This window comes from Glycine max, chromosome 16, assembly GCF_000004515.6.
Source record: "Glycine max cultivar Williams 82 chromosome 16, Glycine_max_v4.0, whole genome shotgun sequence".
Classification (NCBI taxonomy): domain Eukaryota; kingdom Viridiplantae; phylum Streptophyta; class Magnoliopsida; order Fabales; family Fabaceae; genus Glycine; species Glycine max.
The window spans coordinates 23547267-23568119 of NC_038252.2; the positions used below are offsets into that span (position 1 = coordinate 23547267).

At 40.9% G+C, this 20853-nt stretch overlaps 1 non-coding gene across 1 annotated transcript; it reads left to right on the forward strand.

The window, feature by feature from the left end:
- Positions 1-4557: 4557 nt before the first annotated feature.
- LOC112999856 (small nucleolar RNA R71) lies at positions 4558-4664 on the forward strand. The gene has a single exon (XR_003265074.1). It is a non-coding gene; the product is annotated as a small nucleolar RNA R71 (small nucleolar RNA).
- The last annotated feature ends 16189 nt before the right edge of the window (positions 4665-20853 follow it).

Consider the following 20853-nt stretch of genomic DNA (forward strand, 5'->3'; position numbering starts at 1 on the left):
CTGCATGGTCAGTGTAAACAATATTGCGGGTACCAAGCAAATAAGATCAAAATTTTTCAAGAGCAAAAACTATGGCTAGAAGCTCTTTCTCAGTAGTAGTATAATTCGCTTGGGCAGCATCTAAAGTCCTAGAAGCATAATATATCACCCTGGGCAATTTATCAATTTTCTGAGCAAGGACAGCCCCCAATGCATAATTTGATGCATCACATATAAGCTCAAAAGGGGCTGTCCAATCGGGTGCCTGGATGATGGGGGTGGTAGTCAGCGCTCTTTTGAGGCAATCAAAAGCCTCTTTGCATCTGTCATTAAAGTCAAACTCCACCTCCTTTTGCAACAAGTTGGACAGTGGAAGGGCTACTTTGCTAAAATCCCTTATAAAGCGCCTGTAGAATCCTGCATGACCAAGAAAAGATCGCACCTCTCGCACACAAGAGGGGTAAGGCAATAGTGAAATAACAGAAATTTTTGCTGGATCTACTTCAATACCCTTATTGGAAATAATGTGGCCTAAAACTATACCTTGCTCAACCATAAAATGACATTTTTCAAAATTTACAACAAGGTTAGTTTCAATGCATCTATTCAAAACTTTTTCCAAACTATTCAAACAACCATCAAAAGAGGATCCATATACAGTGAAATCATCCATAAACACCTCTATGCAATTTTCTAAAAAATCACTGAAAATACTAATCATGCACCGTTGGAAGGTACCAGGGGCATTGCACAGGCCGAAAGGCATCCTCCTATAAGCAAAAGTGTCGAAGGGGCAGGTGAATGTGGTCTTTTCTTGATCCTCAGGAGCAATAGTAATTTGCATATATGATGAGGACATGACCAAGAGCAAGGGCAAGGATCCACTTGAAGGACTTGGAGGACCTATGACAAGGGCTAGAGCAAGGAAAGCCAAGGAAGATCTTCAACAAGTGTTGTCCATACTATTTGAATACAAGCCCAAGTTTCAAGGAGAAAAGTCCAAGGTTGTGAGTTGTATCATGGCCCAAATGGAGGAGGACTAAATGACACCACTTTGTTTCAATTTTAGAGTGTTTAGTTTGTCTAAATAATGGCCCAATCCTTGTAAAGTTGGCTGACCAAAAATATGTTTTGGGTTAATCAACTAAAAGGGCTTTAGTTAGGTTTAGTTCAAGTTGTAATAAGGGCCCAATTGGCAACCTAGGCATCAGCCTTTTGGGAGACCAAATGGTGGCTGACTTGTTGGCTGTTGGGGGTGACTTTTGGTTGCCACAATTTCAGTTACACTCAGCCATTAAGTTTTTTTTAATTCCCTAGGTTAATGGCATTAAGTTATTTTAATTCTAGGTTAGTGGGTCATTACTAAAATCTGCTGTAAAGCTTCTATATAAGCTTAACCATTTTATCAATAAAGACAAGTTGAGTTTTATTCAGAAAATTAGAGTTTATCTCTTTTATCTTAGTGAGAGTGATTCTCCTAAATTCTTGAGTGATTCAAGAACACCTTGGCTGTATCAAAGGACTTTCACAACCTTTGTGTGTTGCCCTCGCTGGAAAGAGTGATTCTTTCCTTCCTTTCATCTTCACCCTTGTTCTTTCAAACCACAATTCCAGAAAATCCACCTCTGCCCAGAATTATCTCGTGGCCATAAATCCCATTTTAAGCACTCAAATTAAGTGATTCTTGAGCCTAAATTGAATTTCAAAACGAGACCTTTCACCTCGTTTTGGAATCACCTCATTTGGAGCCCTGTAGCTTCAGTTATTGTCATTTCTATATTTCTGTGCAGCCACCACTTAACCTACGTTTTACCATCCCATTCATCCATTTTATGCCAAGAACCACCTTATTAAGACCCACGAAATTAACCACCTTATTTTCCATCCTTTCCTTAATCAATTTCCGCATTTTCCATCAAGGTTTAATCCTAGACGATCCTAAGTCAGCCCTTGTGCCATGAGGGTTCATATCAATATAACCAGAAAAACCATCAAGGAAACAGTAGTGGGATTTACCTGCCAGGCGTTCAAGCATCTGGTCAATGAATGGCAGGGGAAAATGGTCCTTTTTGGTAACCTGGTTCAACCTCCTATAGTCAATTCAGACTCTCCAACTGTTCTGCACCCGAGTAGGAATCAGCTCCTCCTTCTCATTTTTTATCACTGTGAGGCCGGTCTTCTTCGGGACTACCTGGACGGGACTCACCCATTGGCTATCGGAGATAGGATAAATGATTCCAGCTTGCAAAAGCTTGGTTATCTCCTTCTTTACTACATCAAGAATCGCTGGGTTGAGTCTTCTCTGTGGCTGTCTTACTAGTTTAGCTCCATCCTCTAAATTTATTCGATGCATACATGTGGATGGGCTAATACCAGGAATGTCCGCCAGGGTCCAGCCTATAGCCTTCTTATGCTTCTTGAGAACTGACAACAACTTCTCCTCTTGCTCATCAGCAAGGGAGGCAGATATAATCACTGGAAAACTCTTGCTATCATCCAAGTAAGCGTATTTTAAATTTGATGGCAGAGGCTTCAATTCTGGTGTGGTCGGCTAGACAGTGGTAGAAGGAGATGGTTTCTCAACCTTTACCTCATAAAGAAAGTCAGAGGTATGTGTACTTCCTAAAACATGGTTAGTCCTATCTGACTCTATAAAATCAATCTCGAGAGGTAAAACACCACCACCAGACATGCAATCAATATCACTCTCAGATTCACTCTCAGCATCAAATTCAGACATATGATCAAGTACAATTCCAGACCCAATGCATGAAGAGTGAGAGGCATGCAAATTAGAATAAAGATCGATCATGTATTCATCAACAACATGGTCAATTATTTCAGCACGAAATACAGAAAGATCTTCAGATGGGTATTTCATAGCATCCAGAATATTAAAATGAACAGTTATATCACCAAACTCCGTGGACAGTGTGCCTGCATAAACATCTATCTTAGTTCTAGCAGTTTTCATAAAGGGTCTGCCTAGAATGATGGGAACTGATCCTTGAGAAAATCCATCTTCCATATTCAAAATATAAAAATCAACAGGGAAAATCAGTTCACCAACTCTAACTAAGACATCTTCTATGAAACCAACAGGATAGGCAACACTTCTATTAGCTAAATGAATTACCACATCAGTTGACTGCAAGGGACCTAGAGATAGAGAATTAAAAATAGACAGAGGCATAACACTAACAGAGGTTCCTAAATCTAGCATGGCATTGTCAAACTTATTATTCCCTATAATACAAGGTATGCTGAATGTACCTGGATCTTTGCATTTTTCAAGAATTTGAGGAACAGATTTACCAATCAATGCAGAGACATTTCTGCCCATGCTAATTCGTTCACTTCCTTTAAGCTTCCGCTTATTAGTGCACAGCTCCTTCAAGAATTTGGCATATCTTGGAATTTGCTTTATTGCATCCAACAGAGGTATGTTTACCTCTACTTTTCTAAACGTTTCCAAGATCACTTTCTCTGCCTCTTCCATTTTTTTGTTGGAAACTGCTCTTGGAGGGAATGGAAGAGGGGGAATGTGCTGCTTCTGCAAATCAGAATTACCTGTGGAAGAAGATTCACCTGCACAAAAATTGTTAGGTAAATTTTTGTCATCACCTTTTTTCTGGAGTAGAGTGAAGTTTGGCAGGTTCATTTGCAGATGAGGAAGGTGCTACGGGTTGAGGTCCTTGACACTGCTTTCCCGACCTCAAAGAAATGGCACTGACATTTTTGGGATTTTGGACAGCTTGAGAAGGTAGCTTGTCAGAATTCTGGGACTGTTGTTGATTCAATTGTGTAGCTAATTGTCCCATCTGATTAGTCAAGCTTTGAATGGAAGCTCTGGTCTCTTGTTGAAACTGCATGTTTTGCATAGTCATTTGCCTCACAAGTTCTTCGAGGGAAGGTTGTGGAGGGGCCTCAACTGTTGGTTGTTTCTGGGGTTGTTGTTGTTGTTGGATTGGTGGAGGAATGTATGGTCTGCTTGGGCCATCAGCATTTTGGAAGGAAGGAGCAGGCTGCTGTTGTTGTTGCTGAGGGCTGGACCATCTAAGATTAGGGTGATTCCTCCATCCAGGGTTGTATCTGTTGCTGGAGAGGTCATAATTATTCTGCTATGGTTGATTTTGCTATTGAGATTGAGGAGGTCTATTGTAAATATTTGCATCATAAGCTTCAGGCTGCTCAATTGCTCCAGGTTGCTGCATGGAAGGGCAAAGGTCTGTATGGTGGTCAGCAGAGGAGCACAAACCACAAACCCTTGCGACAGGTACAGATTTCTGATTCAAGGCCAGCTGGGTTACCAAGTTAACCAATGTATCCAGTTTTCCTTCAAGCTTCTTAGTCTCAGATGATGCAGCTGAGTTTGTAGCTACCTCATGCACTCCTCTAATGACTATAGCATCATTTATGGCGCTAAACTGCTGGGAGTTAGAAGCCATCTTCTCAATTAAATTCCTGGCTTCAGCAGGAGTCATGTCTCCAAGGGCTCCACCACTGGCAGCATCTATCATACTTCTCTCCATATTACTGAGTCCTTCATAAAAATATTGGAGAAGAAGCTGCTCCGAAATCTGATGGTGAGGGCAACTGGCACATAGTTTTTTAAATCGCTCCCAGTACTCATACAGGCTCTCTCCACTGAGTTGTCTAATACCTGAGATATCTTTCCTGATGGCTATGGTCCTGGAAGCAGGGAAATTTTTTTCTAAGAATACTCTCTTAAGGTCATCCCAGCTCGTGATGGACCTTGGAGCAAGGTAATACAGCCAATCCTTTACCACTCCCTCTAATGAATGAGGAAAAGCCTTCAGAAATATGTGATCCTCTTGAACATATGAGGGTTTCATGGTGGAGCAGACAATATGAAATTCCTTCAAATGTTTGTGCAGGTCTTCACCTGCAAGGCCATGAAACTTTGGAAGCAAATGAATCAGTCTAGTTTTAAGAACATATGGGACATCCTCATCAGCGTATTGGATGCACAAGCTTTCGTAGGTGAAATCAGGTGCAGCCATTTCCCTTAGAGTCCTCTCATGGGGTGGAGGTTGTGCCATGTTCTCAGAATGTGCAAAATCAGAATGCTCAGAATCAGAATGCTCAAAATTATAATGCTCCAAATCAGGATGTTCAAAATCACCAATAATAGAATGCACAAATTCACCAGTAATGGAATGCTCAGGATGATCAAAAGGTATAAAATGATGCCTAACTAATCTATGAAATGTCCTATCTATCTCAGGGTCAACGGGTTGTAAGTCAGATGGATTGCCTCTAGTCATACACTACATTCAGCATGCACAACTAGTTGCCTTGTCATGTAAATAAAGGTGCAGGTTTGAACTACAGCTACCCTCAAATGATATCCAAATGACTTGAAATTTTGTGAGCAACCTTATAAAATGATGAGAAGATAGCACAAAAAATTTCAGGCAAAAATTCAAAGTCTAACTATGGAAGCTAAAAATGGTAGGTTAAGAAAAATAAGTGAATAAAACTTGAAAAATAAAAAAAAAATTTGATAGAATCACTATTTTTGGACGATGGATACCTCAGCCGGCCTACGGTAGGTTTCCATGGCGTAGGAAATTTTTTTCTACCCCAAATACATATATAATAATTGCGATTCTGATAACCAAAGCAAAAGTTATGGCCGTTTGAAATTTCGACAAACACAAAATTTGCTACTTTTTTGGAACTTTCAAATCTGACCAAACTAAAGGCTCCTGCTATTTTTCCCACAAAATATAGGTTAAAAGAAGTTACCACAAAAAAATTCCACCAAAAATAACAACCCTAGCTACTAAAACAAAAAATCTCAAATAATTCAGCATGGGTGGTCGCTAAAATCCGTCTCTACTTGATTTCTACTACTACTCTGTTTTGCCCCAAGCAAAAGTGCTCGCTAAGTTCGTCGCAAAACACTATTCACAGCAAAACACCCAAGACTGAAACAGGGGAAACGCTTAATGGGAAAACTGAAACAGAACACACATTAAACAAAATACCAGGACACTAAACAACACTAACACACATACTAACACAATCCTAACAATTAAACATAAAACACGAAAGGATTAAACACACAACACTAGCTAGCTATTATGAACCTTTGGACACTGCTCCCGGGCAACGACGCCAAATTTGATCGAGGCCGTACCCGAATCAAATAAACATGAAAATGCAGTAACAAGGAAGTGATCCTAGGTCATTTCCCAACAAGCAATGACAAACCAAATGTTCATAATATACTTGCGCAGTAACAGTAATGATTGGGGGGGGGGGGTTTGTTTGTTTCGTGATTAAAGAGCATAACAAGTAAACTGGAATTTGAAACTACTAATATTAAAAACGGGTTGTTTCCTCTGATTCAGAAGCCATTCTCTTATCCTGGGTTATGGAGAATTCGTCCCTAACAGTCAACCACTTAATCCAACCCTATTTCAATTTACTAAGCGAAAATAAACTTAGGGTTATCAATACGTGATTAGGCACCACATACACCAGTTACCCATTCGTCCATTAAGCATGAACGCAAGTTAGGCTCAGAGGCAATTAATCAAACACGAAGCGTGCACTGATTAATGTTCACGAATTTGGGATAACTGGTGAAGGGAAAACTGCCAGGAAACCACATTACAAACGAAACCTCAAAGAGAGTTGGGCTTCGTCCTCAAAAGGAAACAACACCAGAAAAACTAGCCTTCCATAGATTCAAACAGAAAACGCAAATGAAACATGAAGCAGAAACGTAAATGAACAGAAATGTAAATGAAACAGAAACGTAAATGAGAGTAGAAGAAGAAGCAAGAACGAAATTGTAATTAGAAGCAGAAAACGTAAAATTGCATTACGTGAACAGTAGCATCAAAGCAGAAAACGTAAAACCCTAAAACAAAAGCTCTGAATAATGAATAGCATGGCACGAATCCCAAGACTGCTATTTAAAAAGAGTCACTCAAAGTCACTGGGCCCTATTACAATACTCTGGCCCAAAACGAAATAAACACTGAACAACATAAAATAAAATTGTGAAATTTCCTAATTAGAAATTAACTAAGGTAAGCGCTGCTTTATTTGCCCTCTTCAAGTCCATAACCAAAATCCGGATTAAGCCCAATGTTTCATTAATTCCTGAAATTAGATTAAAACCATCAAATTAGCTAAATGAGCCCAAATAATAAAATTGCCTGATTAATTGACAATTAAGACCAATCAGTAATTAAAATGGTGCAAAAAGGATTTAGAAAATAGAAGAAAATGATGGCACATCACCGAGACATCCTTGAAAATAAAAGAAGAGGTAAAGAAACAAATTTGATGCTGGTTTTTTGGTTGTCGCTCGGTACCCAGAATCGGTTGCCAACATTGTACCAGTCCCTAAGAAGGATGGGAAGGTGCAAAGGTGCGTAGATTATCGGGACCTGAATCGAGCCAGTCCCAAGGACAATTTTCCTCTGCCACACATCGATATCCTCCTGGATAATACGACCAATTTCGCTTTGTTTTCCTTCATGAATGGGTTCTCTGGTTACAATCAGATAAAATGGCACCGGAGGATATGGAAAAGACTACCTTTGTCACCCTGTGGGGGACGTTCTGTTATAAGGTGATGTCCTTTGGACTCAAGAACGCCGGGGCAACTTATCAACAGGCTATGGTGGCTTTGTTCCACGATATGATGCACCGAGAAATCGAGGTCTATGTAGACGACATAATTGCCAAGTCCAAGACCGAGGAGGAACACCTTGTCAACCTGCGGAAGTTGTTCGAAAGGCTTAGGAAATATCAATTGAGGTTAAACCCCGCTAAGTGCACCTTCGGGGTCAAATCAGGGAAATTGCTAGGTTTCATCGTGAGCCAGAAAGGGATAGAGGTGGACCCTGAAAAGGTGAAAGCCATCCTTGAGATGCCGGAACCCCGTACCGAGAGGCAGGTCCGAGGTTTCCTGGGACGTTTGAATTATATTGCCAGATTCATATCATAGCTCACCACTATTTGTGAGCCGTTGTTCAAACTCTTACGCAAAAACCAATCCGTCCGTTGGAATGAGGATTGTCAAGAGGCATTTGGAAGGATCAAACAGTGTCACATGACCCTCCTATGATGCGTGGATGCCAAAGAGGTGAACCAAATGATCGAGGAAGTCCACGAGGGTTCGTTTGGAACGCACGCCAATGGGCATGCTATGGCCAGGAAGATCCTGAGAGCTGGTTATTACTGGCTCACCATGGAAAGTGATTGCTGCACCCATGTAAGGAAATGCCATAAATGTCAAGCGTTCGCGGACAATGTCAATGCTCCGCCACATCCTCTGAATGTCATGTTCGCCCCTTGGCCTTTTTCCATGTGGGGGATAGATGTCATAGGGGCCATCGAACCCAAGGCTTCGAACAGTCATCGCTTCATTCTCGTGGCGATAGATTATTTCACCAAATGGGTTAAAGCAGCTTCCTACACCAATGTCATGAGGAGCGTGGTGGTCATATTCATAAAGAAGGAACTGATTTGTCGGTACGGACTCCCTAGGAAGATCATTACTGACAATGGCACCAATCTGAATAATAAAATGATGCAGGAAATGTGCGTGGATTTCAAAATCCAGCATCACAATTCCACGCCCTACCGACCAAAGATGAACGGAGCCGTGGAAGCAGCCAATAAGAATATTAAGAAAATTATTTAGAAGATGACAGTGTCGTACAAAGATTGGCATGAAATGTTGCCTTTTGTCCTGCATGGATACCGAACTTTGGTACGAACTTCTACTGGGGCAACACCGTACTCCTTGGTTTATGGAATGGAAGCGGTACTCCCGTTTAAGGTAGAGGTCCCTTCCCTAAGGATACTAGCGGAATCAGGCCTAGAAGAATCAGAGTGGGCTCAAACACGCTATGACCAACTCAACCTTATTGAACATAAGCACTTGACGACCATCAGCCATAGGCGCCTGTATCAACAAAGAATGAAGAACGTGTTCGACAAAAAGGTGCGCTCACGCAAGTTCCATGAGGGCAACCTTGTGTTGAAAAAGATGTCCCACGCTGTTAAAGATAATCGGGGGAAGTGGGCCCCGAACTACGAAGGGCCTTTCGTTGTAAAAAGGGCTTTTTTTGGAGGGGCTCTGGTGCTTACCAACATGGATGGCGAGGAGCTACCTTCACCCGTGAACTCCAATGTTGTCAAGTGATACTATGCTTAGGATCTGGGGCAATTGAGGAAGTCGTTGCATGTTCTTTTATTTTTGTGTGTTCTTCTTGGTTTCCCCGAGGGATTCTTGTCCGCTGTAATTTTCTCGTCACAGTCTTTTAAAAGAAGAGAACATGGGATTGAGGCTTCAGTTCTCACGTTGTGCTTTAAACCATGTGCAGTTTGTGATAACCTGAGCCTTTTCGCACAGTCCATGGGATGCCCCAAGCGCTTAATTAAAACTGAACCTGATCAGCTTTCACTAAAAGGATTATTGCATTTGAAAACACTCATGCATACGCATACGCATGCATATTTTGTTATCTTATGACAGGAGCAGAATCGTCTTAGGCAGTGGTCAAATGCCAGGATGGAGCTAAAGGCAGAAACCAATCAAGGTAAAACGGCAACACGGCCACAGTTTGCCGCACAATTTCATTTCCTACTTTCAGGTACTTAGGGACGGGCGCAAGTAGAGGCTAGGATCACGATCGATAGATCGTTATCTCTTGCCCAGCACTGGACAAGCGAGAAGCACAGCTGAGAGGTAGCCTAGTATCCTTTAAACTCCCAGTAATTATTACTGTTGCGTCTTTAAAGTAAATATCGAATGCCTCATCTACCCAAAAGGGGGTTCGAGTAAGCGAACGCCGACCCGTAGAAAGCCATACTTATGTCTTCCCTAAAAAAAACATGATACAGGTTAGCTCGCCTGGGCGAGCACCCCTGCACCTGGAAACATAAAAACGAGGGAGGGGGAGTTTTTCTCCACCCAAAACTCTCCCCCCTCATTAAAAAAAAACACAAACGCCCACGGGATTTGTGGATTTTCACCCCTAGGCCACCATTTTTGCGCTTTTGCTTCCATTCTTAGTGTTTTTGGTCACTCCATACAAGTAAGTGCACTATCCTTTGGTTTTTTAGCTTTCCATTGATGCCTTTTATGCTTTGGATGATTTATAATTTGGCCAATTCCGTGAGACAATTTGGGGCAAACTTGTGCTTTGTTTCTTTGAATTGAGGGGTTGTAGGGGATGGCCTTAGGCCTAGGTTGTATTATGAAATAATGGGGCAAGCCACATTGCCCCTATTCCCTTGTTATTGGCACCCAAAAGTGCGCCCACCAAGTGCTCGGTGAAATGCCTCAATGACATTTGGGCATGGTTTTGTGAACTTTGGATTGTGGGGCTGATTTGTGTGTATAGGGACAGCATGTAGAGGTTAAAATAAGTGGCCAAATTAAGCACTTAGACCTAGGAATAAAAGCCTTTGGTTTTTAGTGCAAGAAAGGATAAAAATGAAGGCATTCTGATAAGGATTTCCCCTTAGGCCAGCGGATGATTTTTGAGGCTGCACCATGATGTTTGCCTAGTTGTTTGAGAATGTTGTTCATCATGCACATATAGATGCAGAATAGGTGGCAAAATACCTCACAAGATATTTGTATGTTGCATGTAGATAGCAAAGAGATACCTCACCAAAAACCTTGTTGAATTGAAATGTAATTTGAGTAGCAAGATACTTGAATACGCATGAAATGTAATTTCTTTGGTAGCAAAGATTCTTTGAATATGCATGTGTACAGATTTAGCAAAGACATGTATGTATATGAGCTCGGGTAGCAAGAATATTTCAAGTATGCATGTGTATAAGTTTAGCAAAGAAATGAATGTGCGTATGTAACTTTTGGTAGCAGAATACTTTGGATACGGACATATGTAATTTTGGCACAATACCTTGAGCATGCATATATGAATTCTTTTCAAAAGAAAATGTGTGGGATATTAGTAGCTAGAATGTTTTTAATATCCTTTTGTATTGATATAGATAGCAGGATATTTTGTGTGTATGCACGTTCATAAATGTTTTTCTTCAGGGAAATGTGTGCACAAGTTTGTTCTAAATCAAAAGATTAGTATGTCGTTTTTGCTTTAAAATGACATTTCCTTGTAAATTAACTTTCCAAACGTTTGTCCTCGCAGGAAATTGCTTCGAAAAAGCTTTCCACAAAGAGATCTAGGAGGGCGCCGTGGCTGAAGGGACCAGTGCCACCCCAGAGTTTGATGGCCACCATTTCCGGAGCGCCGAGCATCAGAAGCGCATCGAGGCCATCAAAGGATGGTCGTTCCACAGAGAGAGGTGCGTCCAACTCAGGGAGGATGAGTACACATATTTTTAGGAGGAGATAGCTCGCCGATATTGGACGTCGTTGGTGACTCCCATGGCTAAGTTTGACCCTAAGGTAGTCCTGGAGTTTTATGCTAATGCTTGGCCCACAGAGGAGGGGGTGCGAGACATGCGTTCATGGGTGAGGGGTCAGTGGATTCCCTTTGACGCAGATGCCCTCAGCCAATTCCTGGGTGACCCGCTAATGTTGGAGGAAGGCCAGGAGTACGAGTTCAGCCAGAGAAGGAACAAGGCCGATGGGTTCGACGAGGAGGCCATTGCCCAGCTGTTATGCACACCGGGGCAGGATTTCGCCTGGACCGTTGTAGGGAGGCAGGTGCAGATCATGCGCACCAGCATGACCACCTTGACCCAGACATGGATGACATTGCTGCTCAGCAATGTCTTGCCTAGCGATCATAACTCTGATCTCCCTCTGCCGAAGTATCAGTTGATGTATGCCATCCTGACACGGATGAGCATCCACGTGGCCCAGGTGATTGCTGACGCCATCTATTTGTTTACAGGTATGCCACCCACCAGGCACCCTCTAGACCCGGATAAGTCTAACAGGGCCCTGGGGTTTCCGGCATTGATCACGGGCCTCTGCTAGTCATTCGGGGTTCCCGTCACCCAGGTGTTCCGACCGCCGATCACTCAGGCCTTCATCGAGAAGTATTGCACGCCTAGGCAGGCACAGGGTAATGCACCTAAGGCCGCAGACATACCGCCACCACCTCATCAGGTTGATCCCACTGGATCACTAGGCATGGAGTGTTATCTACAGCACTTGGTTCGCCAGCAGGCAGTCATCCACCAGGGGCAGGTGCAGATACATGAGTGTGTCTACCGGCTCAGCCTCAGTCAGCAGGGGCAGGGTTTGGGGCTGAGGTCGCATGGCCCGAGGCCCAGGCAGGGGAGGCGCCTGCAAGATCCCCCGGCGATGCAGAGGAGGCCCGTATGGATGAGGAGATGACGGATTTGCTCGGTTTCTTGGGAGGAAGCGGAGCCACGTGACCAAGGTCACCACACCTTTTATTGACATTACTGTTTTCTGTTAGTTTGCTATTGACATTTTATGTTATTGTCTATATTGCTTGACATTACTGTTTTCCATTTTTGTCTATATGGTTACTAACGTTGTTGTTATTATTTTTTATTTGGTGTTATGGCTTTCAGTTATTTTGTCACCATTTTTTGTGAATTACCATTTCGTGCGTTCTTTTCGTTTAACTTGTGGTTAGACGTAAGTAGGTAGTGTGCGCCCCCGTCCGCACAATCTTTTTAGAGAGAAAAAGAAAAAAGGGGAGAGAAAATGAACAGATGATAATAACTTAAAAAAGAAAAAAAAGGAAAGGAAACAAAGAGAGCAAGCAAGAAAAGAAAAAGAAGGAAGAAAAAAGAAAAAGAAAATAAAAAGTTGTCTAGCTAAAAAAACGACACGCTTGTGAAAGAAGATAACTTCCAACTTTTCTTTGAAAAAAAATTCATTGATCATAACCAGTTTTTGAAACAAATGTGTATACATTTGAAGGGTGAATGCTGTGAAAATTTTCCGAACACCCAAAATAGACTCGGATGAATGCATGAATTGATAAAAGAGCATATTTGGAAACACTGGGTTGACTAAAATAGAGAAAATGAATCCTGAGCCCTAGTATCTCATGACCAAAAATTCTTCGACACTTGAGTATCCGCGTAAGTGCATGCATGACTAGTTTTGCATACAATTTCCAAATCATCATTGTTGTGTGTGTGTCATGGAAATAATGTGGGACATCCCTTTTATCCTTGAACCATTGGCCAAACCCACGCCCTGACATATATCATGTCCAACCGTTCTACAAGCCTTGAGCCAAAATCCCAACTTACCGTAAACCTTGACCCAGGGTGAGAATGTCCATCCTTGCTCTCGGAAGAAAACAAAAAAAAAGAAAAAAAAATAAGAAAAAAAGAGAAGATGAAAGAAAATTCCCGATCAAGGATCGGAAGAAAACAGAAGAAATATGCAGAAAGGTCTTTGGACCAGACAACATCTGAACAATACTAAATTGTCACCAAGTAAACACAAAAAGAAAGGAAACCAAACCCTAAAGTGGTCCTCTCCCTTTGATTGCCAACCAAAATCCTGTGCGTTGGTGGCTTGTTCACCTCGCATTGAACAAAAAACAGAAAAGGAAAAGGTAAGAACACTTAAAGCCACATTTCCCACAAGAAACAAACCATTCCCAAGAAAAAGTCCTATTGATCCATGATCACGCATGTAATCCTTGATTTGATAGGAAATGATTTGCAAAGCCAAGTCATGACATATCTATGGTTCGGAATTAGGATGAAACACTTACCTGTGTGAGATCGATACACTTTGAGTGATTTTCTTCTATTTTTGTTAGACCCAGTGTTTCCTCTAAATGGTCATTTAGAAGCGAAATGCTAACATCCAAAATCTCATTTATGGTTATGAGAAGATTTCATCAGCATACTCTCCTTCCCCGGTAGACACATTGTTTTTCATCCAAAAAGCATATGTTGCTCTGATCAGTTGGAAGTTTTGTCTCTTTACTAAAGCATGTTCGCATTTTAATAAAGAAAACACCAAGACTTTTTTAGTCTCACAAGTTATCCAGAACTACGTAGGTCTGAGTTCCTCATTGAGGATACGTAGGAGCAAGAGCCTCGCTTTTGTCGGCCGCCCCACAATCTCTGTCATACTGACCCTGAGGTCATGTGACATGCGGAGACAAATTATGGTCTCGCTCACCTTTTCGCCATTCAGACACAATCGTGTCCGATGGCACGCAGAGACAAATTATGGTCATTTTGTGCCTTTTGTCATCCAGAGGCGGCGGGCCCGATGACATGTGGAGACAAATTATGGTCATTTCACTCACTTTTCACCATTCAGACACAATCGTGTCCGATGGCACGCAGAGACAAATTATGGTCATTCTGCGCCTTTTGTCATCCAGAGGCAGTGGGCCCGATGACATGCGGAGACAAATTATGGCCATTCCGCTCACTTTTCTTCATTCAGACACAATCGTGTCTGATGGCACGCAGAGACAAATTATGGTCATTCTGCGCCCTTTTGTCATCCAGAGGTGATCGTGCCCGATGACACGCGGAGACAAATTATGGTCATCCGCACGCTTTTTCTATCTGTAAGACTCGATGAGTGATAAACGCGCAGATAAAAATTATGGTCATTCTACGCCCTTTGTCATTCAGGAGCAGCGAGTCGAGTTATAAACGCGTAAAGACAAATTATGGTCATTCTGCGCCCTTTGTCATTCAGGAGCAGCAAGTCGAGTGATAAACGTGCAGAGACAAATTATGGTCATTCTGCGCCCATTCTCATTCAGGGATAGTGAGTCGAGTGGTGGGCGGAGACAAATTATGGTCATTCTGCACACCTTTTCGCCATCCAGAGGCGATCGTGTCCGATGGCACGTAGAGACAAATTATGGTCATTATGCGCCTTTCCATCCAGGCCCGATCGTGTCCGATGGCACGCAGAGACAAATTATGGTCATTCTGCGCCTTGTGTCGACCAGGAGGAACGAATTCGGCAGTATCAGGATGATGTTGGTCGTTCGACACTGATCATTTTCAAAATTTTTGCAGGTTCCACTAGCGGGGGGTTTGACCGGCCGAATGGTGTTTCGCTCGAACAAAATGAGTGTCTTATATTTACTTCCCTTTTATCTCCAATAAAAGACAAGTAAAGAGGGGCAACTGTCATACCCTAATTTCGTCCGGGGACCATCTGTTTGTTGGGATGCGACACTCGTTTGACCACTTCGAGGTGACATGCCGGAAGTCAAACCGAAGAATTGTTGCACAATCCGTAAAGTTTCATAACATTCCAGAAGCTAAAGAAGGGATGATTGTGTAATCCGTAAGGTTTCATGACATTACAGAAAGAAAACAAGTATCGTTACGTAATTCATAAAGTTCCATAACGTTACGGAAAAAGAATCAGCAAAAAAGGGGGGCAGGTGGTGTATTTAGTAAACAGGGGGTACAAATAGTAATCAGGCCCACTTGGGCCTTCTAGGAAGTTCCACCAGAAGGAGGTGCCTTCTGGAGGAAGCAACCTAGCTCGCCTGGGCGAGCTAGGTGGCAAACTCCTCCCTCTTTTCCACTATAAATAGTGGGAGGAGGGCAAAACAAAAATGTTCAACCCTCCTGGTATCTGAGAATCACTTAAAATTAGTGAGAAAAATTGTTTCCACGAAGAAAATCCAAGCCGAGGCGCTTTCTTACCCCTTCTGAGACGTTTCCGTGGGCGATTTCGCGAAGGTTTTCCACCGTTCTTCATCGTTCTGCGTTCGTTCTTCGTCGTTCTTCGGTCTTCAACCGGTAAGTTCCCGAAATCAAACTTTTCAATTCATTCTATGTACCCTTAGTGGTCCCACTTGTTTCGCGTGCTTTTATTTTCATTTCATTTACTTTCCGTACCCCCTTTTGACGTGCTTTAGTCATTTATTTAAGTCATTTTCTCGCCTAATCAAAAATAAAATAAATTGCCACCGATCATCTGAATTGTAACATCTTTTAATTTATGTTAAAATGAAATCCGACCGTTCGGTCATGCCGTAACCACGTTGAAAACCAAAAAAGAGGCAAAATAATAATATAATAATCAAAAAATATCTTTTAATAAAATAATCAAAAAAATCAATCGGATGTTTTTCTTTGGGATTTTTCTTTCTTAATTAAATTGACTAAATAACCAAAGTGAAACTAAGGCTAAAATCAATTCATAAATCAAACTTTTGTCATCACCTAAAAAGCCATTTTAAAGGTCCAACGCCTTGAAATGGTCTTTTCCGCTTTTATTTAGTTAAACGTGGATTTCTAAAGCCTAAAATCAACACGTAGCTTTGTCACCTCTTTCAAAAAATAATAAGAGATCATTAATGGTCCAATGCCTTAATGTTTTCTCTCCTTTCAAAAAGAACCGAAATATTGTTTAATGGTTCAACGCCTTAAATGACCTTTCATTCAATCAAAATATATCTTGCAAAAAGGATAAAAACAACTTAACCAACGCTTAGTTCTCAAAGAACTACGTAGGTCTGATTTCCTTATCACAATTGAGGAATACGTAGGAGCAAGGGAAACACCCTTGTCGACCACAAAAAGATAAAAAAAATATAAAAAGGCATAAAAAGACATAAGAACGTAAAAAAGGGAAGATAGCACAAATTGAAGCCATATTCGCACACTTGATTAAAGGATGCCGTCCTTTGTGACAGACGCGTGGGGTGCTAATACCTTCCCCGTGCGTAAATACAACTCCTGAACCTTTCACTTAAAGTTTGTAGACCACCTTTTTTCCGGTTTTTCCGACGTTTTGCTCAAATAAACGTTGGTGGCAACTCCGCGTGTTTTCCTTCCTTGGAAGATGCTCCTGTGAGTCCCGCGTCGCCCTCCCGCCGAAGGGTAGGTTGCGACAAGTGTGTTGACTGCAATCTGGTTGTAGCCTGAGTAGCCATCCAAAAAGGAGTAGAAGGCTCGATCGAATACCCTTTCTAGCATTTTATCCGTGAAAGGAAAAGGAAATTTATCCTTCCTTATTGCATTGTTAAACCTCCTATAATTGACACATATCCTCCACCCTCTAACAGTTGTTGTGGGAATGATCTCGTTCTTGTCATTCTTCACCACAATCATGTCATCTTTCTTGGGAACCACCTGTACTAGGCTCACCCATGAATTGTCTGATATGTGATAGATCATCCCAGCTTCTAATAGCTTCAAAACCTCTTGTCTCACCTTTTCCTTCATCAATGGGTTTAGTCTTCTTTATGGTTAGGCTACCTATAGTCTCACAGTGGGAAGAATGATGTTTTCCCCCATGTTGTTTATAACTGAAAACTTAATATGAGGTGGTGTTGTGCATAGACTGTAGTTGCTTGGGCAACTATTGCATTTGCTTTGTGATGATGTCCAACTTGTTTTCCAGCTTCTGCCAAGTAGGTTGTCTTGACTATTCAACTTATAAATACCTTTCTAAAGAGTTGCTCTATCATAATCTAGATTCCTCTCACTAGCAGGGCAGTCTTGAATGACCTTTTTAACATCAACAATGGTTTTGTTAGAAAAGTTATTGTTGGACAAATGTGGCATCAGTTATCTTAAGAAGGGGTGATTAATTTTCCACTAACAAACTTTTAACCCCCTTCTAAATGAGATAGGCTCAGAATGCAGAAGAAGCAACAATCAATTTAATAATGTTCTTTAAACATGCAAGACAAAATTGATTGCAACAAAATAAATGAGATAAGGGAAGAGAGAAATGTAAACTCAATTTATACTGGTTCGACCACCTCTCGTGCCTACATCCAGTACTCAAGCAACCCACTTGAGATTTTCCATTATCTTTGTAAAACTCCTTTTACAAAGTCTAAACCACACAAGGACAACCCTTCCCTTGTGTTCAAAATTCCTTACAACTTAAGAGACCCTCGGTCCTTTAAACAAGCTCTTTGTATAAAAAGAATAAAGAGGAATTCTCTCTTGAAGAGAAGGATATTACAATTGAAGTTCATGGATGAACTCTTAATGGATTTACAAGTGTTTGCCCAAGAGTTTCTTTTGAGGGAGCATTTGGCAATGAAGTTCTCTTGGAATCTCTCTCATTGCTTTTTGAAGTTAGACACACACATATATATAGGCCCTTCGTGCCTTTTCAAAATGGTTTGAAGAGATATGTCTTTTCAAAAAGCTTTTTCTGAATTTCTTCACTGGTAATCGATTACAGGTTTTTGATACCACTTGTTGGACAAATGTGGCCTATTAATAGAATTTCCCTCAGGAAATGGAAAGTTAGATGAGGCCATTTGTCTAACAAGTGGTATCAGAGTAGGATTCTTGTATAAAGTTTAAAAACTTCAAGAATAGATATGGGCTCATCTAACTTTCTATTTCCTGAGGGAAATTCTATTAATAGGCCACATTTGTCCAACAGTTACCACCAGTAGCATCATTCACCATCCTTCTACACTCATGAGTGATCCCCTTTAGGAAAATGGAAATTTGGCTATACTCTTAATAACCATGATTTCTACGAAGTAGAGCCTTGTATTTCTCCCAAGAAGCAAATAGTGACTTTGTGTCCGACTATCTGAAATTGATAATCTTCTCTCGAATAGCTTCCACCCTTGATTCTGGGAAAAAGTGATTGAGGAACTTCTCCTTGACTTCATCCCATGTGGTCGAACTATGGTTAGGAAGTGAGTTCAACCATGCAGTGGCATTTCTTCCTAAAGAGAAAGCAAAGAAGATGAACTTGGTTTGCTCCTCATCGATGTCGAGAAGCCTCACAAAAACACACAATTGTAAGAACCTCATTAGATGAGCATGTGTGTCTTTACTAGCGGATCCCATGAACTTATTATGTTGTAGAGTGTTGTACACCCATGAAGGAAAATTGATCAGTTGGTCTTTCGGTGTTTGATGGTCTGATTGGTTGACAAACTTCAACACCCTATATAGCAGCTAGTTCACCCATAGTAAGATCTCGTGCTGCTGCCATCTCTAATTTTTAACTTTTTTTATTCATCTTACTCGAGTCCTTTAAGAAGAAGAGCTAAAGGTTCAATGAAATATGATAAACCTTCACTCTATGTTGTTCCCTAGCCAATTATTTTGCCTGGTTGACTTGTCCATTTAAACAAGAGAGCATTGCTTCTATCTCTAGATTCTCGGGAATCAAGTATTTGGATCCAGTGGTACTCCTCATGCCTTGCATACAAAATAATCAAGCAAACTAGAAGGGAAATATTAGTAATTATTAGAAGGAAAAGAAAGGAAAAAAATATGGGAAAAGCATATAAAAATCTTAGAATTCAGTTCTAAATTGCTTAAATATGAGACACTAGTCCCTGAAAATAGCACCAAAAACTTGTTAGGGATATTTTGTGTGGTCAAGTGTAACCATATTTCAAAATAGTAATAGGACTTGCGTCCAAGTCGTCTCCTCAAGGGATAATGTATATTCGATAAATTAGAACATAGAAACTAAGGTTTTATAAAAGTATTTCTCAATTGGTTATAGTTGAATGTGTAAACGAATAATGTAAGAGTGAAAAGTGTTGAGTGGTTTGGCTACCGTACCAAGTTTTCATAATAGATAGTGGTAAGTGGGTTGTCATATCCATAGGGATTAGAAGATATTACAATAATTGCTACTATTATAATGAAAAATCCTAAACAAAAAAATTACAAATGTACAAAAGTTCATTTTGCAAGTTTTCATAACAAAAACGATTAATAGCAATATTCAAGAACAAGTAACAAACTAAACAAGTTGTACAAGTGAGAAATCAGTGGAATGAAGCATTGGGATCAGATTTCATCTATTTAACAATCTTGCAATCTTTAGATTAGACATACATGATTCCTATATATTCAATGTTATTGGATTCATTGATTCGTTTCATGTTAACTCCTTAACAATGAAAATTCTAAGGATTTCAAGATCAACAACCAATTCCTTGATTGTCAACTCAAAACCCATACATTAGAATCAAGAGTCTTAACAACCAACAATTCAAACTCTACCCCTAGCAATTATAAACATTGGGTGACCTTATTTAAATCTGAAATTCTGATACTGGGGACAGATGTCGTACAGGATGTCACGACATCACGCTTCAGAACATGCAGATTATATTTGACTGTATGAACAGATTAAACAAGTAAATAACACAAGAGAATTGTTAACCCAGTTCGGTGCAACGTCACCTACATCTGGGGGCTACCAAGCCAGGGAGGAAATCCACTAAAATAGTGTTAGTTCGAAGATCTAACAGCCACTGTTTACAACCTTCTCACCTAATCACTACCCGTGCAACTTCTACCTAAGAGCCACTCTTAGATAAGAGAACCCCTCTCACTCCCTCTCAATCACTCACCCGTGTTTACAATTAAATCAAATACACACCAGAGATTGCTCTCTGAACAATAGAGATCAACTCTACACACTCAGGTCCAACACTTGATGTTAGGGTAGCATCAAGGTGGCTCACAAAACACTCAAGTCCCAAAACTCACAAAATAACTCTTCAATCCCGGACTTGGTAGAAAACTCGTGCAGCCTTCATGTTTATATAGCAGTGTGCGTATCTGGGTTGCAACAACTTGCGCTGGATAAGATCTATCATTCTCCTGAAAATCTGCACTTAAAGATCTAAAAGATAAAGTTTGATCTTTTAGTTTTTATCTTTAATCTTTAATCCCTGAACGAACTATTCAAGTTTGTAATTCGAACTTTAATTATCTTTTAATTCGTTCCTAAAGATAGATCGCCAAATCTGTTGCTAACTGCACATTAATCTGTTAAAGATATAACAGATTTATGTGTCCAGTATTTTCGGGCAGGATGTCCTGGACATCGTATCCGACATCGTGGATCCTGCAGCTTCAATTCTTCATTTGACATTTTATCTTGCCTTGTGCATTGTGCAGCCCAATCTGATTCCTTGACATAATGTTGGACATCAT